The sequence below is a fragment of the Anomaloglossus baeobatrachus genome, unplaced genomic scaffold (genome assembly GCF_048569485.1).
Source record: "Anomaloglossus baeobatrachus isolate aAnoBae1 unplaced genomic scaffold, aAnoBae1.hap1 Scaffold_3662, whole genome shotgun sequence".
NCBI classification, from domain to species: domain Eukaryota; kingdom Metazoa; phylum Chordata; class Amphibia; order Anura; family Aromobatidae; genus Anomaloglossus; species Anomaloglossus baeobatrachus.
The window spans coordinates 1-19,861 of NW_027443013.1; the positions used below are offsets into that span (position 1 = coordinate 1).

The window sequence follows — 19,861 nt, forward strand, 5'->3', positions numbered from 1 at the left end:
AAGCAGAACTCAATTCACCTGATTCATATTAGCCCGATTTAATGAATTGGAAGAAAGCATACGTCTTCATATGCACCTCAATTTGGCCCATTCACTTTTCACACTTCCTCCTTTTGTTTTTTATCTTTCACACTTTTGACTTTCTTTATTCATCCAAATAGCAAACTCATCACCACTCAACCTGACCAACTCGGCTATGTCCCCGTGCTGCAGTTCTCTGTCTTATCTAGATCATTTGCAATTGAATGGAATAGATCCCTTTTGGACAAAGTGGATTCACCTGCTGCTGCAGTGACCACAGGTGTGATAACATCTAGAATTGGCATCTGGTGCGATCTCTCCGCTTCCACTCCAAAGAAAGTTACCTGTTTATTCCTATCATGCATTGGTTTTTGGGGTTTTCTTTGAGTAATGATGATCTCTTTAGTAGTCTGTTGGCGCCCTCTCCTGGAGGAATAGTTTGCTTGCTCTTGGACATTCTAAAAGAGAGGTCATGATAGACATTGAGCTTCTGAGCTCAATTGGGGAAAGTCATGGGTGATGAATGTTTTGCAACCTACTGCGAAGCCTCATACCGCAATATAAGGAACGTCAAATACTAAGAAAGGGCGGCCTATGAAAGAATTACTACTTTCAATAAGTACACTTAAACGGCTAATTGGGAATAGAAAAACTGTAAAAAGCCCTCTGAGAAAGCCCCCCTCTAACCTTTGATAGTAAGCTTTTCTGTAGTCTGCCTGTTGATGTATTTTCCGTTTGAACTGTGCACAACATGAAGAGACGGAACACTGGCGGCTTGTCACAATGCCCCCCGATGACATCACAATAGCGCTGCTGCCTAGAAAACAAGCTGCGCAGAAGAAGTTGTTCTTTGGGTGGGAGGGTGGGCTAGTGGAAGGAGGGGGCAATCTCTTTTTTTCCCGGGTGGTAGGGGGATGACAGGAGAAGGGAAGCGGGTGGTGAGAAAGGTACAGAGGGCAGGGTTTGGGGGCTGGGAAGGAAAGGGAAAAGATTAGGGTTTGGGATGATGAAAGGGCTTTCTACGGGTAAGGATGGCAAAGGGTGGCAGTGACGGAAAGTCAGGCAACCTGTCCTGTCCGTCTTTTTGTATCGTGAATTGGAAAGACTGCAAGGGGGAGGGGAGTTGCTTGCGCCCTAAAGGAGGAGTTATTCAGATTCATTGCAGTGGGCGGCGGCTGCAAAACGCACCATTCTTCTTGTTTTGGCTCTGCAAAGCAGCCTTTTCAAGGGTTGGCTTGGGTGACAAAATGTCTTGTGTAGGCGTGGGTTTGTCTCCTCTCGCTCTCTCTCCCTAAGATGTGTCCGGCATAGGCCAGGGTGCCACTCGAGGCCCAAACCAATTCTGGTTATCGCTTCTCGGCCTTTTGGCTAAGATCAAGTGTAGTATCTGTTCTTATCAGTTTAATATCTGATACGTCCCCTATCTGGGGACCATATATTAAATGGATTTTTAGAACAGGGAGATGGAAAAAGAGCTTGCTCTGTCCACTCCACGCATTGACCTGGTATTGCAGTACCTCCAGGAACGGTGCACCCCTTCTTAACCCAGTTTCCAAAAGCAGAACTCAATTCACCTGATTCATATTAGCCCGATTTAATGAATTGGAAGAAAGCATACGTCTTCATATGCACCTCAATTTGGCCCATTCACTTTTCACACTTCCTCCTTTTGTTTTTTATCTTTCACACTTTTGACTTTCTTTATTCATCCAAATAGCAAACTCATCACCACTCAACCTGACCAACTCGGCTATGTCCCCGTGCTGCAGTTCTCTGTCTTATCTAGATCATTTGCAATTGAATGGAATAGATCCCTTTTGGACAAAGTGGATTCACCTGCTGCTGCAGTGACCACAGGTGTGATAACATCTAGAATTGGCATCTGGTGCGATCTCTCCGCTTCCACTCCAAAGAAAGTTACCTGTTTATTCCTATCATGCATTGGTTTTTGGGGTTTTCTTTGAGTAATGATGATCTCTTTAGTAGTCTGTTGGCGCCCTCTCCTGGAGGAATAGTTTGCTTGCTCTTGGACATTCTAAAAGAGAGGTCATGATAGACATTGAGCTTCTGAGCTCAATTGGGGAAAGTCATGGGTGATGAATGTTTGCAACCTACTGCGAAGCCTCATACCGCAATATAAGGAACGTCAAATACTAAGAAAGGGCGGCCTATGAAAGAATTACTACTTTCAATAAGTACACTTAAACGGCTAATTGGGAATAGAAAAACTGTAAAAAGCCCTCTGAGAAAGCCCCCCTCTAACCTTTGATAGTAAGCTTTTCTGTAGTCTGCCTGTTGATGTATTTTCCGTTTGAACTGTGCACAACATGAAGAGACGGAACACTGGCGGCTTGTCACAATGCCCCCCGATGACATCACAATAGCGCTGCTGCCTAGAAAACAAGCTGCGCAGAAGAAGTTGTTCTTTGGGTGGGAGGGTGGCTAGTGGAAGGAGGGGGCAATCTCTTTTTTTCCCGGGTGGTAGGGGGATGACAGGAGAAGGGAAGCGGGTGGTGAGAAAGGTACAGAGGGCAGGGTTTGGGGGCTGGGAAGGAAAGGGAAAAGATTAGGGTTTGGGGATGATGAAAGGGCTTTCTACGGGTAAGGATGGCAAAGGGTGGCAGTGACGGAAAGTCAGGCAACCTGTCCTGTCCGTCTTTTTGTATCGTGAATTGGAAAGACTGCAAGGGGGAGGGGAGTTGCTTGCGCCCTAAAGGAGGAGTTATTCAGATTCATTGCAGTGGGCGGCGGCTGCAAAACGCACCATTCTTCTTGTTTTGGCTCTGCAAAGCAGCCTTTTCAAGGGTTGGCTTGGGTGACAAAATGTCTTGTGTAGGCGTGGGTTTGTCTCCCTCTCGCTCTCTCTCCCTAAGATGTGTCCGGCATAGGCCAGGGTGCCACTCGAGGCCCAAACCAATTCTGGTTATCGCTTCTCGGCCTTTTGGCTAAGATCAAGTGTAGTATCTGTTCTTATCAGTTTAATATCTGATACGTCCCCTATCTGGGGACCATATATTAAATGGATTTTTAGAACAGGGAGATGGAAAAAGAGCTTGCTCTGTCCACTCCACGCATTGACCTGGTATTGCAGTACCTCCAGGAACGGTGCACCCCTTCTTAACCCAGTTTCCAAAAGCAGAACTCAATTCACCTGATTCATATTAGCCCGATTTAATGAATTGGAAGAAAGCATACGTCTTCATATGCACCTCAATTTGGCCCATTCACTTTTCACACTTCCTCCTTTTGTTTTTTATCTTTCACACTTTTGACTTTCTTTATTCATCCAAATAGCAAACTCATCACCACTCAACCTGACCAACTCGGCTATGTCCCCGTGCTGCAGTTCTCTGTCTTATCTAGATCATTTGCAATTGAATGGAATAGATCCCTTTTGGACAAAGTGGATTCACCTGCTGCTGCAGTGACCACAGGTGTGATAACATCTAGAATTGGCATCTGGTGCGATCTCTCCGCTTCCACTCCAAAGAAAGTTACCTGTTTATTCCTATCATGCATTGGTTTTTGGGGTTTTCTTTGAGTAATGATGATCTCTTTAGTAGTCTGTTGGCGCCCTCTCCTGGAGGAATAGTTTGCTTGCTCTTGGACATTCTAAAAGAGAGGTCATGATAGACATTGAGCTTCTGAGCTCAATTGGGAAAGTCATGGGTGATGAATGTTTGCAACCTACTGCGAAGCCTCATACCGCAATATAAGGAACGTCAAATACTAAGAAAGGGCGGCCTATGAAAGAATTACTACTTTCAATAAGTACACTTAAACGGCTAATTGGGAATAGAAAAACTGTAAAAAGCCCTCTGAGAAAGCCCCCCTCTAACCTTTGATAGTAAGCTTTTCTGTAGTCTGCCTGTTGATGTATTTTCCGTTTGAACTGTGCACAACATGAAGAGACGAACACTGGCGGCTTGTCACAATGCCCCCCGATGACATCACAATAGCGCTGCTGCCTAGAAAACAAGCTGCGCAGAAGAAGTTGTTCTTTGGGTGGGAGGGTGGGCTAGTGGAAGGAGGGGGCAATCTCTTTTTTTCCCGGGTGGTAGGGGGATGACAGGAGAAGGGAAGCGGGTGGTGAGAAAGGTACAGAGGGCAGGGTTTGGGGGCTGGGAAGGAAAGGGAAAAGATTAGGGTTTGGGGATGATGAAAGGGCTTTCTACGGGTAAGGATGGCAAAGGGTGGCAGTGACGGAAAGTCAGGCAACCTGTCCTGTCCGTCTTTTTGTATCGTGAATTGGAAAGACTGCAAGGGGGAGGGGAGTTGCTTGCGCCCTAAAGGAGGAGTTATTCAGATTCATTGCAGTGGGCGGCGGCTGCAAAACGCACCATTCTTCTTGTTTTGGCTCTGCAAAGCAGCCTTTTCAAGGGTTGGCTTGGGTGACAAAATGTCTTGTGTAGGCGTGGGTTTGTCTCCCTCTCGCTCTCTCTCCCTAAGATGTGTCCGGCATAGGCCAGGGTGCCACTCGAGGCCCAAACCAATTCTGGTTATCGCTTCTCGGCCTTTTGGCTAAGATCAAGTGTAGTATCTGTTCTTATCAGTTTAATATCTGATACGTCCCCTATCTGGGGACCATATATTAAATGGATTTTTAGAACAGGGAGATGGAAAAAGAGCTTGCTCTGTCCACTCCACGCATTGACCTGGTATTGCAGTACCTCCAGGAACGGTGCACCCCTTCTTAACCCAGTTTCCAAAAGCAGAACTCAATTCACCTGATTCATATTAGCCCGATTTAATGAATTGGAAGAAAGCATACGTCTTCATATGCACCTCAATTTGGCCCATTCACTTTCACACTTCCTCCTTTTGTTTTTTATCTTTCACACTTTTGACTTTCTTTATTCATCAAATAGCAAACTCATCACCACTCAACCTGACCAACTCGGCTATGTCCCCGTGCTGCAGTTCTCTGTCTTATCTAGATCATTTGCAATTGAATGGAATAGATCCCTTTTGGACAAAGTGGATTCACCTGCTGCTGCAGTGACCACAGGTGTGATAACATCTAGAATTGGCATCTGGTGCGATCTCTCCGCTTCCACTCCAAAGAAAGTTACCTGTTTATTCCTATCATGCATTGGTTTTTGGGGTTTTCTTTGAGTAATGATGATCTCTTTAGTAGTCTGTTGGCGCCCTCTCCTGGAGGAATAGTTTGCTTGCTCTTGGACATTCTAAAAGAGAGGTCATGATAGACATTGAGCTTCTGAGCTCAATTGGGAAAGTCATGGGTGATGAATGTTTGCAACCTACTGCGAAGCCTCATACCGCAATATAAGGAACGTCAAATACTAAGAAAGGGCGGCCTATGAAAGAATTACTACTTTCAATAAGTACACTTAAACGGCTAATTGGGAATAGAAAAACTGTAAAAAGCCCTCTGAGAAAGCCCCCCTCTAACCTTTGATAGTAAGCTTTTCTGTAGTCTGCCTGTTGATGTATTTTCCGTTTGAACTGTGCACAACATGAAGAGACGGAACACTGGCGGCTTGTCACAATGCCCCCCGATGACATCACAATAGCGCTGCTGCCTAGAAAACAAGCTGCGCAGAAGAAGTTGTTCTTTGGGTGGGAGGGTGGGCTAGTGGAAGGAGGGGGCAATCTCTTTTTTTCCCGGGTGGTAGGGGGATGACAGGAGAAGGGAAGCGGGGTGGTGAGAAAGGTACAGAGGGCAGGGTTTGGGGGCTGGGAAGGAAAGGGAAAAGATTAGGGTTTGGGGATGATGAAAGGGCTTTCTACGGGTAAGGATGGCAAAGGGTGGCAGTGACGGAAAGTCAGGCAACCTGTCCTGTCCGTCTTTTTGTATCGTGAATTGGAAAGACTGCAAGGGGGAGGGGAGTTGCTTGCGCCCTAAAGGAGGAGTTATTCAGATTCATTGCAGTGGGCGGCGGCTGCAAAACGCACCATTCTTCTTGTTTTGGCTCTGCAAAGCAGCCTTTTCAAGGGTGGCTTGGGTGACAAATGTCTTGTGTAGGCGTGGGTTTGTCTCCCTCTCGCTCTCTCTCCCTAAGATGTGTCCGGCATAGGCCAGGGTGCCACTCGAGGCCCAAACCAATTCTGGTTATCGCTTCTCGGCCTTTTGGCTAAGATCAAGTGTAGTATCTGTTCTTATCAGTTTAATATCTGATACGTCCCCTATCTGGGGACCATATATTAAATGGATTTTTAGAACAGGGAGATGGAAAAAGAGCTTGCTCTGTCCACTCCACGCATTGACCTGGTATTGCAGTACCTCCAGGAACGGTGCACCCCTTCTTAACCCAGTTTCCAAAAGCAGAACTCAATTCACCTGATTCATATTAGCCCGATTTAATGAATTGGAAGAAAGCATACGTCTTCATATGCACCTCAATTTGGCCCATTCACTTTTCACACTTCCTCCTTTTGTTTTTTATCTTTCACACTTTTGACTTTCTTTATTCATCCAAATAGCAAACTCATCACCACTCAACCTGACCAACTCGGCTATGTCCCCGTGCTGCAGTTCTCTGTCTTATCTAGATCATTTGCAATTGAATGGAATAGATCCCTTTTGGACAAAGTGGATTCACCTGCTGCTGCAGTGACCACAGGTGTGATAACATCTAGAATTGGCATCTGGTGCGATCTCTCCGCTTCCACTCCAAAGAAAGTTACCTGTTTATTCCTATCATGCATTGGTTTTTGGGGTTTTCTTTGAGTAATGATGATCTCTTTAGTAGTCTGTTGGCGCCCTCTCCTGGAGGAATAGTTTGCTTGCTCTTGGACATTCTAAAAGAGAGGTCATGATAGACATTGAGCTTCTGAGCTCAATTGGGGAAAGTCATGGGTGATGAATGTTTGCAACCTACTGCGAAGCCTCATACCGCAATATAAGGAACGTCAAATACTAAGAAAGGGCGGCCTATGAAAGAATTACTACTTTCAATAAGTACACTTAAACGGCTAATTGGGAATAGAAAACTGTAAAAAGCCCTCTGAGAAAGCCCCCCTCTAACCTTTGATAGTAAGCTTTTCTGTAGTCTGCCTGTTGATGTATTTTCCGTTTGAACTGTGCACAACATGAAGAGACGGAACACTGGCGGCTTGTCACAATGCCCCCCGATGACATCACAATAGCGCTGCTGCCTAGAAAACAAGCTGCGCAGAAGAAGTTGTTCTTTGGGTGGGAGGGTGGGCTAGTGGAAGGAGGGGGCAATCTCTTTTTTTCCCGGGTGGTAGGGGGATGACAGGAGAAGGGAAGCGGGTGGTGAGAAAGGTACAGAGGGCAGGGTTTGGGGGCTGGGAAGGAAAGGGAAAAGATTAGGGTTTGGGGATGATGAAAGGGCTTTCTACGGGTAAGGATGGCAAAGGGTGGCAGTGACGGAAAGTCAGGCAACCTGTCCTGTCCGTCTTTTTGTATCGTGAATTGGAAAGACTGCAAGGGGGAGGGGAGTTGCTTGCGCCCTAAAGGAGGAGTTATTCAGATTCATTGCAGTGGGCGGCGGCTGCAAAACGCACCATTCTTCTTGTTTTGGCTCTGCAAAGCAGCCTTTTCAAGGGTTGGCTTGGGTGACAAAATGTCTTGTGTAGGCGTGGGTTTGTCTCCCTCTCGCTCTCTCTCCCTAAGATGTGTCCGGCATAGGCCAGGGTGCCACTCGAGGCCCAAACCAATTCTGGTTATCGCTTCTCGGCCTTTTGGCTAAGATCAAGTGTAGTATCTGTTCTTATCAGTTTAATATCTGATACGTCCCCTATCTGGGGACCATATATTAAATGGATTTTTAGAACAGGGAGATGGAAAAAGAGCTTGCTCTGTCCACTCCACGCATTGACCTGGTATTGCAGTACCTCCAGGAACGGTGCACCCCTTCTTAACCCAGTTTCCAAAAGCAGAACTCAATTCACCTGATTCATATTAGCCCGATTTAATGAATTGGAAGAAAGCATACGTCTTCATATGCACCTCAATTTGGCCCATTCACTTTTCACACTTCCTCCTTTTGTTTTTTATCTTTCACACTTTTGACTTTCTTTATTCATCCAAATAGCAAACTCATCACCACTCAACCTGACCAACTCGGCTATGTCCCCGTGCTGCAGTTCTCTGTCTTATCTAGATCATTTGCAATTGAATGGAATAGATCCCTTTTGGACAAAGTGGATTCACCTGCTGCTGCAGTGACCACAGGTGTGATAACATCTAGAATTGGCATCTGGTGCGATCTCTCCGCTTCCACTCCAAAGAAAGTTACCTGTTTATTCCTATCATGCATTGGTTTTTGGGGTTTTCTTTGAGTAATGATGATCTCTTTAGTAGTCTGTTGGCGCCCTCTCCTGGAGGAATAGTTTGCTTGCTCTTGGACATTCTAAAAGAGAGGTCATGATAGACATTGAGCTTCTGAGCTCAATTGGGGAAAGTCATGGGTGATGAATGTTTGCAACCTACTGCGAAGCCTCATACCGCAATATAAGGAACGTCAAATACTAAGAAAGGGCGGCCTATGAAAGAATTACTACTTTCAATAAGTACACTTAAACGGCTAATTGGGAATAGAAAAACTGTAAAAAGCCCTCTGAGAAAGCCCCCCTCTAACCTTTGATAGTAAGCTTTTCTGTAGTCTGCCTGTTGATGTATTTTCCGTTTGAACTGTGCACAACATGAAGAGACGGAACACTGGCGGCTTGTCACAATGCCCCCCGATGACATCACAATAGCGCTGCTGCCTAGAAAACAAGCTGCGCAGAAGAAGTTGTTCTTTGGGTGGGAGGGTGGGCTAGTGGAAGGAGGGGGCAATCTCTTTTTTTCCCGGGTGGTAGGGGGATGACAGGAGAAGGGAAGCGGGTGGTGAGAAAGGTACAGAGGGCAGGGTTTGGGGGCTGGGAAGGAAAGGGAAAAGATTAGGGTTTGGGGATGATGAAAGGGCTTTCTACGGGTAAGGATGGCAAAGGGTGGCAGTGACGGAAAGTCAGGCAACCTGTCCTGTCCGTCTTTTTGTATCGTGAATTGGAAAGACTGCAAGGGGGAGGGGAGTTGCTTGCGCCCTAAAGGAGGAGTTATTCAGATTCATTGCAGTGGGCGGCGGCTGCAAAACGCACCATTCTTCTTGTTTTGGCTCTGCAAAGCAGCCTTTTCAAGGGTTGGCTTGGGTGACAAAATGTCTTGTGTAGGCGTGGGTTTGTCTCCCTCTCGCTCTCTCTCCCTAAGATGTGTCCGGCATAGGCCAGGGTGCCACTCGAGGCCCAAACCAATTCTGGTTATCGCTTCTCGGCCTTTTGGCTAAGATCAAGTGTAGTATCTGTTCTTATCAGTTTAATATCTGATACGTCCCCTATCTGGGGACCATATATTAAATGGATTTTTAGAACAGGGAGATGGAAAAAGAGCTTGCTCTGTCCACTCCACGCATTGACCTGGTATTGCAGTACCTCCAGGAACGGTGCACCCCTTCTTAACCCAGTTTCCAAAAGCAGAACTCAATTCACCTGATTCATATTAGCCCGATTTAATGAATTGGAAGAAAGCATACGTCTTCATATGCACCTCAATTTGGCCCATTCACTTTTCACACTTCCTCCTTTTGTTTTTTATCTTTCACACTTTTGACTTTCTTTATTCATCCAAATAGCAAACTCATCACCACTCAACCTGACCAACTCGGCTATGTCCCCGTGCTGCAGTTCTCTGTCTTATCTAGATCATTTGCAATTGAATGGAATAGATCCCTTTTGGACAAAGTGGATTCACCTGCTGCTGCAGTGACCACAGGTGTGATAACATCTAGAATTGGCATCTGGTGCGATCTCTCCGCTTCCACTCCAAAGAAAGTTACCTGTTTATTCCTATCATGCATTGGTTTTTGGGGTTTTCTTTGAGTAATGATGATCTCTTTAGTAGTCTGTTGGCGCCCTCTCCTGGAGGAATAGTTTGCTTGCTCTTGGACATTCTAAAAGAGAGGTCATGATAGACATTGAGCTTCTGAGCTCAATTGGGGAAAGTCATGGGTGATGAATGTTTGCAACCTACTGCGAAGCCTCATACCGCAATATAAGGAACGTCAAATACTAAGAAAGGGCGGCCTATGAAAGAATTACTACTTTCAATAAGTACACTTAAACGGCTAATTGGGAATAGAAAAACTGTAAAAAGCCCTCTGAGAAAGCCCCCCTCTAACCTTTGATAGTAAGCTTTTCTGTAGTCTGCCTGTTGATGTATTTTCCGTTTGAACTGTGCACAACATGAAGAGACGGAACACTGGCGGCTTGTCACAATGCCCCCCGATGACATCACAATAGCGCTGCTGCCTAGAAAACAAGCTGCGCAGAAGAAGTTGTTCTTTGGGTGGGAGGGTGGGCTAGTGGAAGGAGGGGGCAATCTCTTTTTTTCCCGGGTGGTAGGGGGATGACAGGAGAAGGGAAGCGGGTGGTGAGAAAGGTACAGAGGGCAGGGTTTGGGGGCTGGGAAGGAAAGGGAAAAGATTAGGGTTTGGGGATGATGAAAGGGCTTTCTACGGGTAAGGATGGCAAAGGGTGGCAGTGACGGAAAGTCAGGCAACCTGTCCTGTCCGTCTTTTTGTATCGTGAATTGGAAAGACTGCAAGGGGGAGGGGAGTTGCTTGCGCCCTAAAGGAGGAGTTATTCAGATTCATTGCAGTGGGCGGCGGCTGCAAAACGCACCATTCTTCTTGTTTTGGCTCTGCAAAGCAGCCTTTTCAAGGGTTGGCTTGGGTGACAAAATGTCTTGTGTAGGCGTGGGTTTGTCTCCCTCTCGCTCTCTCTCCCTAAGATGTGTCCGGCATAGGCCAGGGTGCCACTCGAGGCCCAAACCAATTCTGGTTATCGCTTCTCGGCCTTTTGGCTAAGATCAAGTGTAGTATCTGTTCTTATCAGTTTAATATCTGATACGTCCCCTATCTGGGGACCATATATTAAATGGATTTTTAGAACAGGGAGATGGAAAAAGAGCTTGCTCTGTCCACTCCACGCATTGACCTGGTATTGCAGTACCTCCAGGAACGGTGCACCCCTTCTTAACCCAGTTTCCAAAAGCAGAACTCAATTCACCTGATTCATATTAGCCCGATTTAATGAATTGGAAGAAAGCATACGTCTTCATATGCACCTCAATTTGGCCCATTCACTTTTCACACTTCCTCCTTTTGTTTTTTATCTTTCACACTTTTGACTTTCTTTATTCATCCAAATAGCAAACTCATCACCACTCAACCTGACCAACTCGGCTATGTCCCCGTGCTGCAGTTCTCTGTCTTATCTAGATCATTTGCAATTGAATGGAATAGATCCCTTTTGGACAAAGTGGATTCACCTGCTGCTGCAGTGACCACAGGTGTGATAACATCTAGAATTGGCATCTGGTGCGATCTCTCCGCTTCCACTCCAAAGAAAGTTACCTGTTTATTCCTATCATGCATTGGTTTTTGGGGTTTTCTTTGAGTAATGATGATCTCTTTAGTAGTCTGTTGGCGCCCTCTCCTGGAGGAATAGTTTGCTTGCTCTTGGACATTCTAAAAGAGAGGTCATGATAGACATTGAGCTTCTGAGCTCAATTGGGGAAAGTCATGGGTGATGAATGTTTGCAACCTACTGCGAAGCCTCATACCGCAATATAAGGAACGTCAAATACTAAGAAAGGGCGGCCTATGAAAGAATTACTACTTTCAATAAGTACACTTAAACGGCTAATTGGGAATAGAAAAACTGTAAAAAGCCCTCTGAGAAAGCCCCCCTCTAACCTTTGATAGTAAGCTTTTCTGTAGTCTGCCTGTTGATGTATTTTCCGTTTGAACTGTGCACAACATGAAGAGACGGAACACTGGCGGCTTGTCACAATGCCCCCCGATGACATCACAATAGCGCTGCTGCCTAGAAAACAAGCTGCGCAGAAGAAGTTGTTCTTTGGGTGGGAGGGTGGGCTAGTGGAAGGAGGGGGCAATCTCTTTTTTTCCCGGGTGGTAGGGGGATGACAGGAGAAGGGAAGCGGGTGGTGAGAAAGGTACAGAGGGCAGGGTTTGGGGGCTGGGAAGGAAAGGGAAAAGATTAGGGTTTGGGGATGATGAAAGGGCTTTCTACGGGTAAGGATGGCAAAGGGTGGCAGTGACGGAAAGTCAGGCAACCTGTCCTGTCCGTCTTTTTGTATCGTGAATTGGAAAGACTGCAAGGGGGAGGGGAGTTGCTTGCGCCCTAAAGGAGGAGTTATTCAGATTCATTGCAGTGGGCGGCGGCTGCAAAACGCACCATTCTTCTTGTTTTGGCTCTGCAAAGCAGCCTTTTCAAGGGTTGGCTTGGGTGACAAAATGTCTTGTGTAGGCGTGGGTTTGTCTCCCTCTCGCTCTCTCTCCCTAAGATGTGTCCGGCATAGGCCAGGGTGCCACTCGAGGCCCAAACCAATTCTGGTTATCGCTTCTCGGCCTTTTGGCTAAGATCAAGTGTAGTATCTGTTCTTATCAGTTTAATATCTGATACGTCCCCTATCTGGGGACCATATATTAAATGGATTTTTAGAACAGGGAGATGGAAAAAGAGCTTGCTCTGTCCACTCCACGCATTGACCTGGTATTGCAGTACCTCCAGGAACGGTGCACCCCTTCTTAACCCAGTTTCCAAAAGCAGAACTCAATTCACCTGATTCATATTAGCCCGATTTAATGAATTGGAAGAAAGCATACGTCTTCATATGCACCTCAATTTGGCCCATTCACTTTTCACACTTCCTCCTTTTGTTTTTTATCTTTCACACTTTTGACTTTCTTTATTCATCCAAATAGCAAACTCATCACCACTCAACCTGACCAACTCGGCTATGTCCCCGTGCTGCAGTTCTCTGTCTTATCTAGATCATTTGCAATTGAATGGAATAGATCCCTTTTGGACAAAGTGGATTCACCTGCTGCTGCAGTGACCACAGGTGTGATAACATCTAGAATTGGCATCTGGTGCGATCTCTCCGCTTCCACTCCAAAGAAAGTTACCTGTTTATTCCTATCATGCATTGGTTTTTGGGGTTTTCTTTGAGTAATGATGATCTCTTTAGTAGTCTGTTGGCGCCCTCTCCTGGAGGAATAGTTTGCTTGCTCTTGGACATTCTAAAAGAGAGGTCATGATAGACATTGAGCTTCTGAGCTCAATTGGGGAAAGTCATGGGTGATGAATGTTTGCAACCTACTGCGAAGCCTCATACCGCAATATAAGGAACGTCAAATACTAAGAAAGGGCGGCCTATGAAAGAATTACTACTTTCAATAAGTACACTTAAACGGCTAATTGGGAATAGAAAAACTGTAAAAAGCCCTCTGAGAAAGCCCCCCTCTAACCTTTGATAGTAAGCTTTTCTGTAGTCTGCCTGTTGATGTATTTTCCGTTTGAACTGTGCACAACATGAAGAGACGGAACACTGGCGGCTTGTCACAATGCCCCCCGATGACATCACAATAGCGCTGCTGCCTAGAAAACAAGCTGCGCAGAAGAAGTTGTTCTTTGGGTGGGAGGGTGGGCTAGTGGAAGGAGGGGGCAATCTCTTTTTTTCCCGGGTGGTAGGGGGATGACAGGAGAAGGGAAGCGGGTGGTGAGAAAGGTACAGAGGGCAGGGTTTGGGGGCTGGGAAGGAAAGGGAAAAGATTAGGGTTTGGGGATGATGAAAGGGCTTTCTACGGGTAAGGATGGCAAAGGGTGGCAGTGACGGAAAGTCAGGCAACCTGTCCTGTCCGTCTTTTTGTATCGTGAATTGGAAAGACTGCAAGGGGGAGGGGAGTTGCTTGCGCCCTAAAGGAGGAGTTATTCAGATTCATTGCAGTGGGCGGCGGCTGCAAAACGCACCATTCTTCTTGTTTTGGCTCTGCAAAGCAGCCTTTTCAAGGGTTGGCTTGGGTGACAAAATGTCTTGTGTAGGCGTGGGTTTGTCTCCCTCTCGCTCTCTCTCCCTAAGATGTGTCCGGCATAGGCCAGGGTGCCACTCGAGGCCCAAACCAATTCTGGTTATCGCTTCTCGGCCTTTTGGCTAAGATCAAGTGTAGTATCTGTTCTTATCAGTTTAATATCTGATACGTCCCCTATCTGGGGACCATATATTAAATGGATTTTTAGAACAGGGAGATGGAAAAAGAGCTTGCTCTGTCCACTCCACGCATTGACCTGGTATTGCAGTACCTCCAGGAACGGTGCACCCCTTCTTAACCCAGTTTCCAAAAGCAGAACTCAATTCACCTGATTCATATTAGCCCGATTTAATGAATTGGAAGAAAGCATACGTCTTCATATGCACCTCAATTTGGCCCATTCACTTTTCACACTTCCTCCTTTTGTTTTTTATCTTTCACACTTTTGACTTTCTTTATTCATCCAAATAGCAAACTCATCACCACTCAACCTGACCAACTCGGCTATGTCCCCGTGCTGCAGTTCTCTGTCTTATCTAGATCATTTGCAATTGAATGGAATAGATCCCTTTTGGACAAAGTGGATTCACCTGCTGCTGCAGTGACCACAGGTGTGATAACATCTAGAATTGGCATCTGGTGCGATCTCTCCGCTTCCACTCCAAAGAAAGTTACCTGTTTATTCCTATCATGCATTGGTTTTTGGGGTTTTCTTTGAGTAATGATGATCTCTTTAGTAGTCTGTTGGCGCCCTCTCCTGGAGGAATAGTTTGCTTGCTCTTGGACATTCTAAAAGAGAGGTCATGATAGACATTGAGCTTCTGAGCTCAATTGGGGAAAGTCATGGGTGATGAATGTTTGCAACCTACTGCGAAGCCTCATACCGCAATATAAGGAACGTCAAATACTAAGAAAGGGCGGCCTATGAAAGAATTACTACTTTCAATAAGTACACTTAAACGGCTAATTGGGAATAGAAAAACTGTAAAAAGCCCTCTGAGAAAGCCCCCCTCTAACCTTTGATAGTAAGCTTTTCTGTAGTCTGCCTGTTGATGTATTTTCCGTTTGAACTGTGCACAACATGAAGAGACGGAACACTGGCGGCTTGTCACAATGCCCCCCGATGACATCACAATAGCGCTGCTGCCTAGAAAACAAGCTGCGCAGAAGAAGTTGTTCTTTGGGTGGGAGGGTGGGCTAGTGGAAGGAGGGGGCAATCTCTTTTTTTCCCGGGTGGTAGGGGGATGACAGGAGAAGGGAAGCGGGTGGTGAGAAAGGTACAGAGGGCAGGGTTTGGGGGCTGGGAAGGAAAGGGAAAAGATTAGGGTTTGGGGATGATGAAAGGGCTTTCTACGGGTAAGGATGGCAAAGGGTGGCAGTGACGGAAAGTCAGGCAACCTGTCCTGTCCGTCTTTTTGTATCGTGAATTGGAAAGACTGCAAGGGGGAGGGGAGTTGCTTGCGCCCTAAAGGAGGAGTTATTCAGATTCATTGCAGTGGGCGGCGGCTGCAAAACGCACCATTCTTCTTGTTTTGGCTCTGCAAAGCAGCCTTTTCAAGGGTTGGCTTGGGTGACAAAATGTCTTGTGTAGGCGTGGGTTTGTCTCCCTCTCGCTCTCTCTCCCTAAGATGTGTCCGGCATAGGCCAGGGTGCCACTCGAGGCCCAAACCAATTCTGGTTATCGCTTCTCGGCCTTTTGGCTAAGATCAAGTGTAGTATCTGTTCTTATCAGTTTAATATCTGATACGTCCCCTATCTGGGGACCATATATTAAATGGATTTTTAGAACAGGGAGATGGAAAAAGAGCTTGCTCTGTCCACTCCACGCATTGACCTGGTATTGCAGTACCTCCAGGAACGGTGCACCCCTTCTTAACCCAGTTTCCAAAAGCAGAACTCAATTCACCTGATTCATATTAGCCCGATTTAATGAATTGGAAGAAAGCATACGTCTTCATATGCACCTCAATTTGGCCCATTCACTTTTCACACTTCCTCCTTTTGTTTTTTATCTTTCACACTTTTGACTTTCTTTATTCATCCAAATAGCAAACTCATCACCACTCAACCTGACCAACTCGGCTATGTCCCCGTGCTGCAGTTCTCTGTCTTATCTAGATCATTTGCAATTGAATGGAATAGATCCCTTTTGGACAAAGTGGATTCACCTGCTGCTGCAGTGACCACAGGTGTGATAACATCTAGAATTGGCATCTGGTGCGATCTCTCCGCTTCCACTCCAAAGAAAGTTACCTGTTTATTCCTATCATGCATTGGTTTTTGGGGTTTTCTTTGAGTAATGATGATCTCTTTAGTAGTCTGTTGGCGCCCTCTCCTGGAGGAATAGTTTGCTTGCTCTTGGACATTCTAAAAGAGAGGTCATGATAGACATTGAGCTTCTGAGCTCAATTGGGGAAAGTCATGGGTGATGAATGTTTGCAACCTACTGCGAAGCCTCATACCGCAATATAAGGAACGTCAAATACTAAGAAAGGGCGGCCTATGAAAGAATTACTACTTTCAATAAGTACACTTAAACGGCTAATTGGGAATAGAAAAACTGTAAAAAGCCCTCTGAGAAAGCCCCCCTCTAACCTTTGATAGTAAGCTTTTCTGTAGTCTGCCTGTTGATGTATTTTCCGTTTGAACTGTGCACAACATGAAGAGACGGAACACTGGCGGCTTGTCACAATGCCCCCCGATGACATCACAATAGCGCTGCTGCCTAGAAAACAAGCTGCGCAGAAGAAGTTGTTCTTTGGGTGGGAGGGTGGGCTAGTGGAAGGAGGGGGCAATCTCTTTTTTTCCCGGGTGGTAGGGGGATGACAGGAGAAGGGAAGCGGGTGGTGAGAAAGGTACAGAGGGCAGGGTTTGGGGGCTGGGAAGGAAAGGGAAAAGATTAGGGTTTGGGGATGATGAAAGGGCTTTCTACGGGTAAGGATGGCAAAGGGTGGCAGTGACGGAAAGTCAGGCAACCTGTCCTGTCCGTCTTTTTGTATCGTGAATTGGAAAGACTGCAAGGGGGAGGGGAGTTGCTTGCGCCCTAAAGGAGGAGTTATTCAGATTCATTGCAGTGGGCGGCGGCTGCAAAACGCACCATTCTTCTTGTTTTGGCTCTGCAAAGCAGCCTTTTCAAGGGTTGGCTTGGGTGACAAAATGTCTTGTGTAGGCGTGGGTTTGTCTCCCTCTCGCTCTCTCTCCCTAAGATGTGTCCGGCATAGGCCAGGGTGCCACTCGAGGCCCAAACCAATTCTGGTTATCGCTTCTCGGCCTTTTGGCTAAGATCAAGTGTAGTATCTGTTCTTATCAGTTTAATATCTGATACGTCCCCTATCTGGGGACCATATATTAAATGGATTTTTAGAACAGGGAGATGGAAAAAGAGCTTGCTCTGTCCACTCCACGCATTGACCTGGTATTGCAGTACCTCCAGGAACGGTGCACCCCTTCTTAACCCAGTTTCCAAAAGCAGAACTCAATTCACCTGATTCATATTAGCCCGATTTAATGAATTGGAAGAAAGCATACGTCTTCATATGCACCTCAATTTGGCCCATTCACTTTTCACACTTCCTCCTTTTGTTTTTTATCTTTCACACTTTTGACTTTCTTTATTCATCCAAATAGCAAACTCATCACCACTCAACCTGACCAACTCGGCTATGTCCCCGTGCTGCAGTTCTCTGTCTTATCTAGATCATTTGCAATTGAATGGAATAGATCCCTTTTGGACAAAGTGGATTCACCTGCTGCTGCAGTGACCACAGGTGTGATAACATCTAGAATTGGCATCTGGTGCGATCTCTCCGCTTCCACTCCAAAGAAAGTTACCTGTTTATTCCTATCATGCATTGGTTTTTGGGGTTTTCTTTGAGTAATGATGATCTCTTTAGTAGTCTGTTGGCGCCCTCTCCTGGAGGAATAGTTTGCTTGCTCTTGGACATTCTAAAAGAGAGGTCATGATAGACATTGAGCTTCTGAGCTCAATTGGGGAAAGTCATGGGTGATGAATGTTTGCAACCTACTGCGAAGCCTCATACCGCAATATAAGGAACGTCAAATACTAAGAAAGGGCGGCCTATGAAAGAATTACTACTTTCAATAAGTACACTTAAACGGCTAATTGGGAATAGAAAAACTGTAAAAAGCCCTCTGAGAAAGCCCCCCTCTAACCTTTGATAGTAAGCTTTTCTGTAGTCTGCCTGTTGATGTATTTTCCGTTTGAACTGTGCACAACATGAAGAGACGGAACACTGGCGGCTTGTCACAATGCCCCCCGATGACATCACAATAGCGCTGCTGCCTAGAAAACAAGCTGCGCAGAAGAAGTTGTTCTTTGGGTGGGAGGGTGGGCTAGTGGAAGGAGGGGGCAATCTCTTTTTTTCCCGGGTGGTAGGGGGATGACAGGAGAAGGGAAGCGGGTGGTGAGAAAGGTACAGAGGGCAGGGTTTGGGGGCTGGGAAGGAAAGGGAAAAGATTAGGGTTTGGGGATGATGAAAGGGCTTTCTACGGGTAAGGATGGCAAAGGGTGGCAGTGACGGAAAGTCAGGCAACCTGTCCTGTCCGTCTTTTTGTATCGTGAATTGGAAAGACTGCAAGGGGGAGGGGAGTTGCTTGCGCCCTAAAGGAGGAGTTATTCAGATTCATTGCAGTGGGCGGCGGCTGCAAAACGCACCATTCTTCTTGTTTTGGCTCTGCAAAGCAGCCTTTTCAAGGGTTGGCTTGGGTGACAAAATGTCTTGTGTAGGCGTGGGTTTGTCTCCCTCTCGCTCTCTCTCCCTAAGATGTGTCCGGCATAGGCCAGGGTGCCACTCGAGGCCCAAACCAATTCTGGTTATCGCTTCTCGGCCTTTTGGCTAAGATCAAGTGTAGTATCTGTTCTTATCAGTTTAATATCTGATACGTCCCCTATCTGGGGACCATATATTAAATGGATTTTTAGAACAGGGAGATGGAAAAAGAGCTTGCTCTGTCCACTCCACGCATTGACCTGGTATTGCAGTACCTCCAGGAACGGTGCACCCCTTCTTAACCCAGTTTCCAAAAGCAGAACTCAATTCACCTGATTCATATTAGCCCGATTTAATGAATTGGAAGAAAGCATACGTCTTCATATGCACCTCAATTTGGCCCATTCACTTTTCACACTTCCTCCTTTTGTTTTTTATCTTTCACACTTTTGACTTTCTTTATTCATCCAAATAGCAAACTCATCACCACTCAACCTGACCAACTCGGCTATGTCCCCGTGCTGCAGTTCTCTGTCTTATCTAGATCATTTGCAATTGAATGGAATAGATCCCTTTTGGACAAAGTGGATTCACCTGCTGCTGCAGTGACCACAGGTGTGATAACATCTAGAATTGGCATCTGGTGCGATCTCTCCGCTTCCACTCCAAAGAAAGTTACCTGTTTATTCCTATCATGCATTGGTTTTTGGGGTTTTCTTTGAGTAATGATGATCTCTTTAGTAGTCTGTTGGCGCCCTCTCCTGGAGGAATAGTTTGCTTGCTCTTGGACATTCTAAAAGAGAGGTCATGATAGACATTGAGCTTCTGAGCTCAATTGGGGAAAGTCATGGGTGATGAATGTTTGCAACCTACTGCGAAGCCTCATACCGCAATATAAGGAACGTCAAATACTAAGAAAGGGCGGCCTATGAAAGAATTACTACTTTCAATAAGTACACTTAAACGGCTAATTGGGAATAGAAAAACTGTAAAAAGCCCTCTGAGAAAGCCCCCCTCTAACCTTTGATAGTAAGCTTTTCTGTAGTCTGCCTGTTGATGTATTTTCCGTTTGAACTGTGCACAACATGAAGAGACGGAACACTGGCGGCTTGTCACAATGCCCCCCGATGACATCACAATAGCGCTGCTGCCTAGAAAACAAGCTGCGCAGAAGAAGTTGTTCTTTGGGTGGGAGGGTGGGCTAGTGGAAGGAGGGGGCAATCTCTTTTTTTCCCGGGTGGTAGGGGG

At 46.1% G+C, this 19,861-nt stretch overlaps 12 non-coding genes across 12 annotated transcripts; all 12 read left to right on the top strand.

The window, feature by feature from the left end:
- The first annotated feature begins 1,369 nt into the window (after positions 1–1,369).
- On the top strand, positions 1,370–1,560 carry LOC142273978 (U2 spliceosomal RNA). Its single transcript, XR_012738361.1, has one exon. It is a non-coding gene; the product is annotated as a U2 spliceosomal RNA (small nuclear RNA).
- Positions 1,561–2,946: 1,386 nt separating this feature from the next.
- On the top strand, positions 2,947–3,137 carry LOC142273990 (U2 spliceosomal RNA). Its single transcript, XR_012738372.1, has one exon. It is a non-coding gene; the product is annotated as a U2 spliceosomal RNA (small nuclear RNA).
- Positions 3,138–4,522: 1,385 nt separating this feature from the next.
- Positions 4,523–4,713, top strand: LOC142274002 (U2 spliceosomal RNA). The gene has a single exon (XR_012738383.1). It is a non-coding gene; the product is annotated as a U2 spliceosomal RNA (small nuclear RNA).
- A 1,383-nt stretch (positions 4,714–6,096) lies between these two features.
- LOC142274014 (U2 spliceosomal RNA) lies at positions 6,097–6,287 on the top strand. Its single transcript, XR_012738394.1, has one exon. It is a non-coding gene; the product is annotated as a U2 spliceosomal RNA (small nuclear RNA).
- A 1,386-nt stretch (positions 6,288–7,673) lies between these two features.
- LOC142274021 (U2 spliceosomal RNA) lies at positions 7,674–7,864 on the top strand. The gene has a single exon (XR_012738400.1). It is a non-coding gene; the product is annotated as a U2 spliceosomal RNA (small nuclear RNA).
- Positions 7,865–9,251: 1,387 nt separating this feature from the next.
- Positions 9,252–9,442, top strand: LOC142273979 (U2 spliceosomal RNA). The gene has a single exon (XR_012738362.1). It is a non-coding gene; the product is annotated as a U2 spliceosomal RNA (small nuclear RNA).
- Positions 9,443–10,829: 1,387 nt separating this feature from the next.
- On the top strand, positions 10,830–11,020 carry LOC142273980 (U2 spliceosomal RNA). Its single transcript, XR_012738363.1, has one exon. It is a non-coding gene; the product is annotated as a U2 spliceosomal RNA (small nuclear RNA).
- Positions 11,021–12,407: 1,387 nt separating this feature from the next.
- LOC142273981 (U2 spliceosomal RNA) lies at positions 12,408–12,598 on the top strand. The gene has a single exon (XR_012738364.1). It is a non-coding gene; the product is annotated as a U2 spliceosomal RNA (small nuclear RNA).
- Positions 12,599–13,985: 1,387 nt separating this feature from the next.
- LOC142273982 (U2 spliceosomal RNA) lies at positions 13,986–14,176 on the top strand. Its single transcript, XR_012738365.1, has one exon. It is a non-coding gene; the product is annotated as a U2 spliceosomal RNA (small nuclear RNA).
- Positions 14,177–15,563: 1,387 nt separating this feature from the next.
- Positions 15,564–15,754, top strand: LOC142273983 (U2 spliceosomal RNA). The gene has a single exon (XR_012738366.1). It is a non-coding gene; the product is annotated as a U2 spliceosomal RNA (small nuclear RNA).
- A 1,387-nt stretch (positions 15,755–17,141) lies between these two features.
- Positions 17,142–17,332, top strand: LOC142273984 (U2 spliceosomal RNA). The gene has a single exon (XR_012738367.1). It is a non-coding gene; the product is annotated as a U2 spliceosomal RNA (small nuclear RNA).
- Positions 17,333–18,719: 1,387 nt separating this feature from the next.
- Positions 18,720–18,910, top strand: LOC142273985 (U2 spliceosomal RNA). Its single transcript, XR_012738368.1, has one exon. It is a non-coding gene; the product is annotated as a U2 spliceosomal RNA (small nuclear RNA).
- The last annotated feature ends 951 nt before the right edge of the window (positions 18,911–19,861 follow it).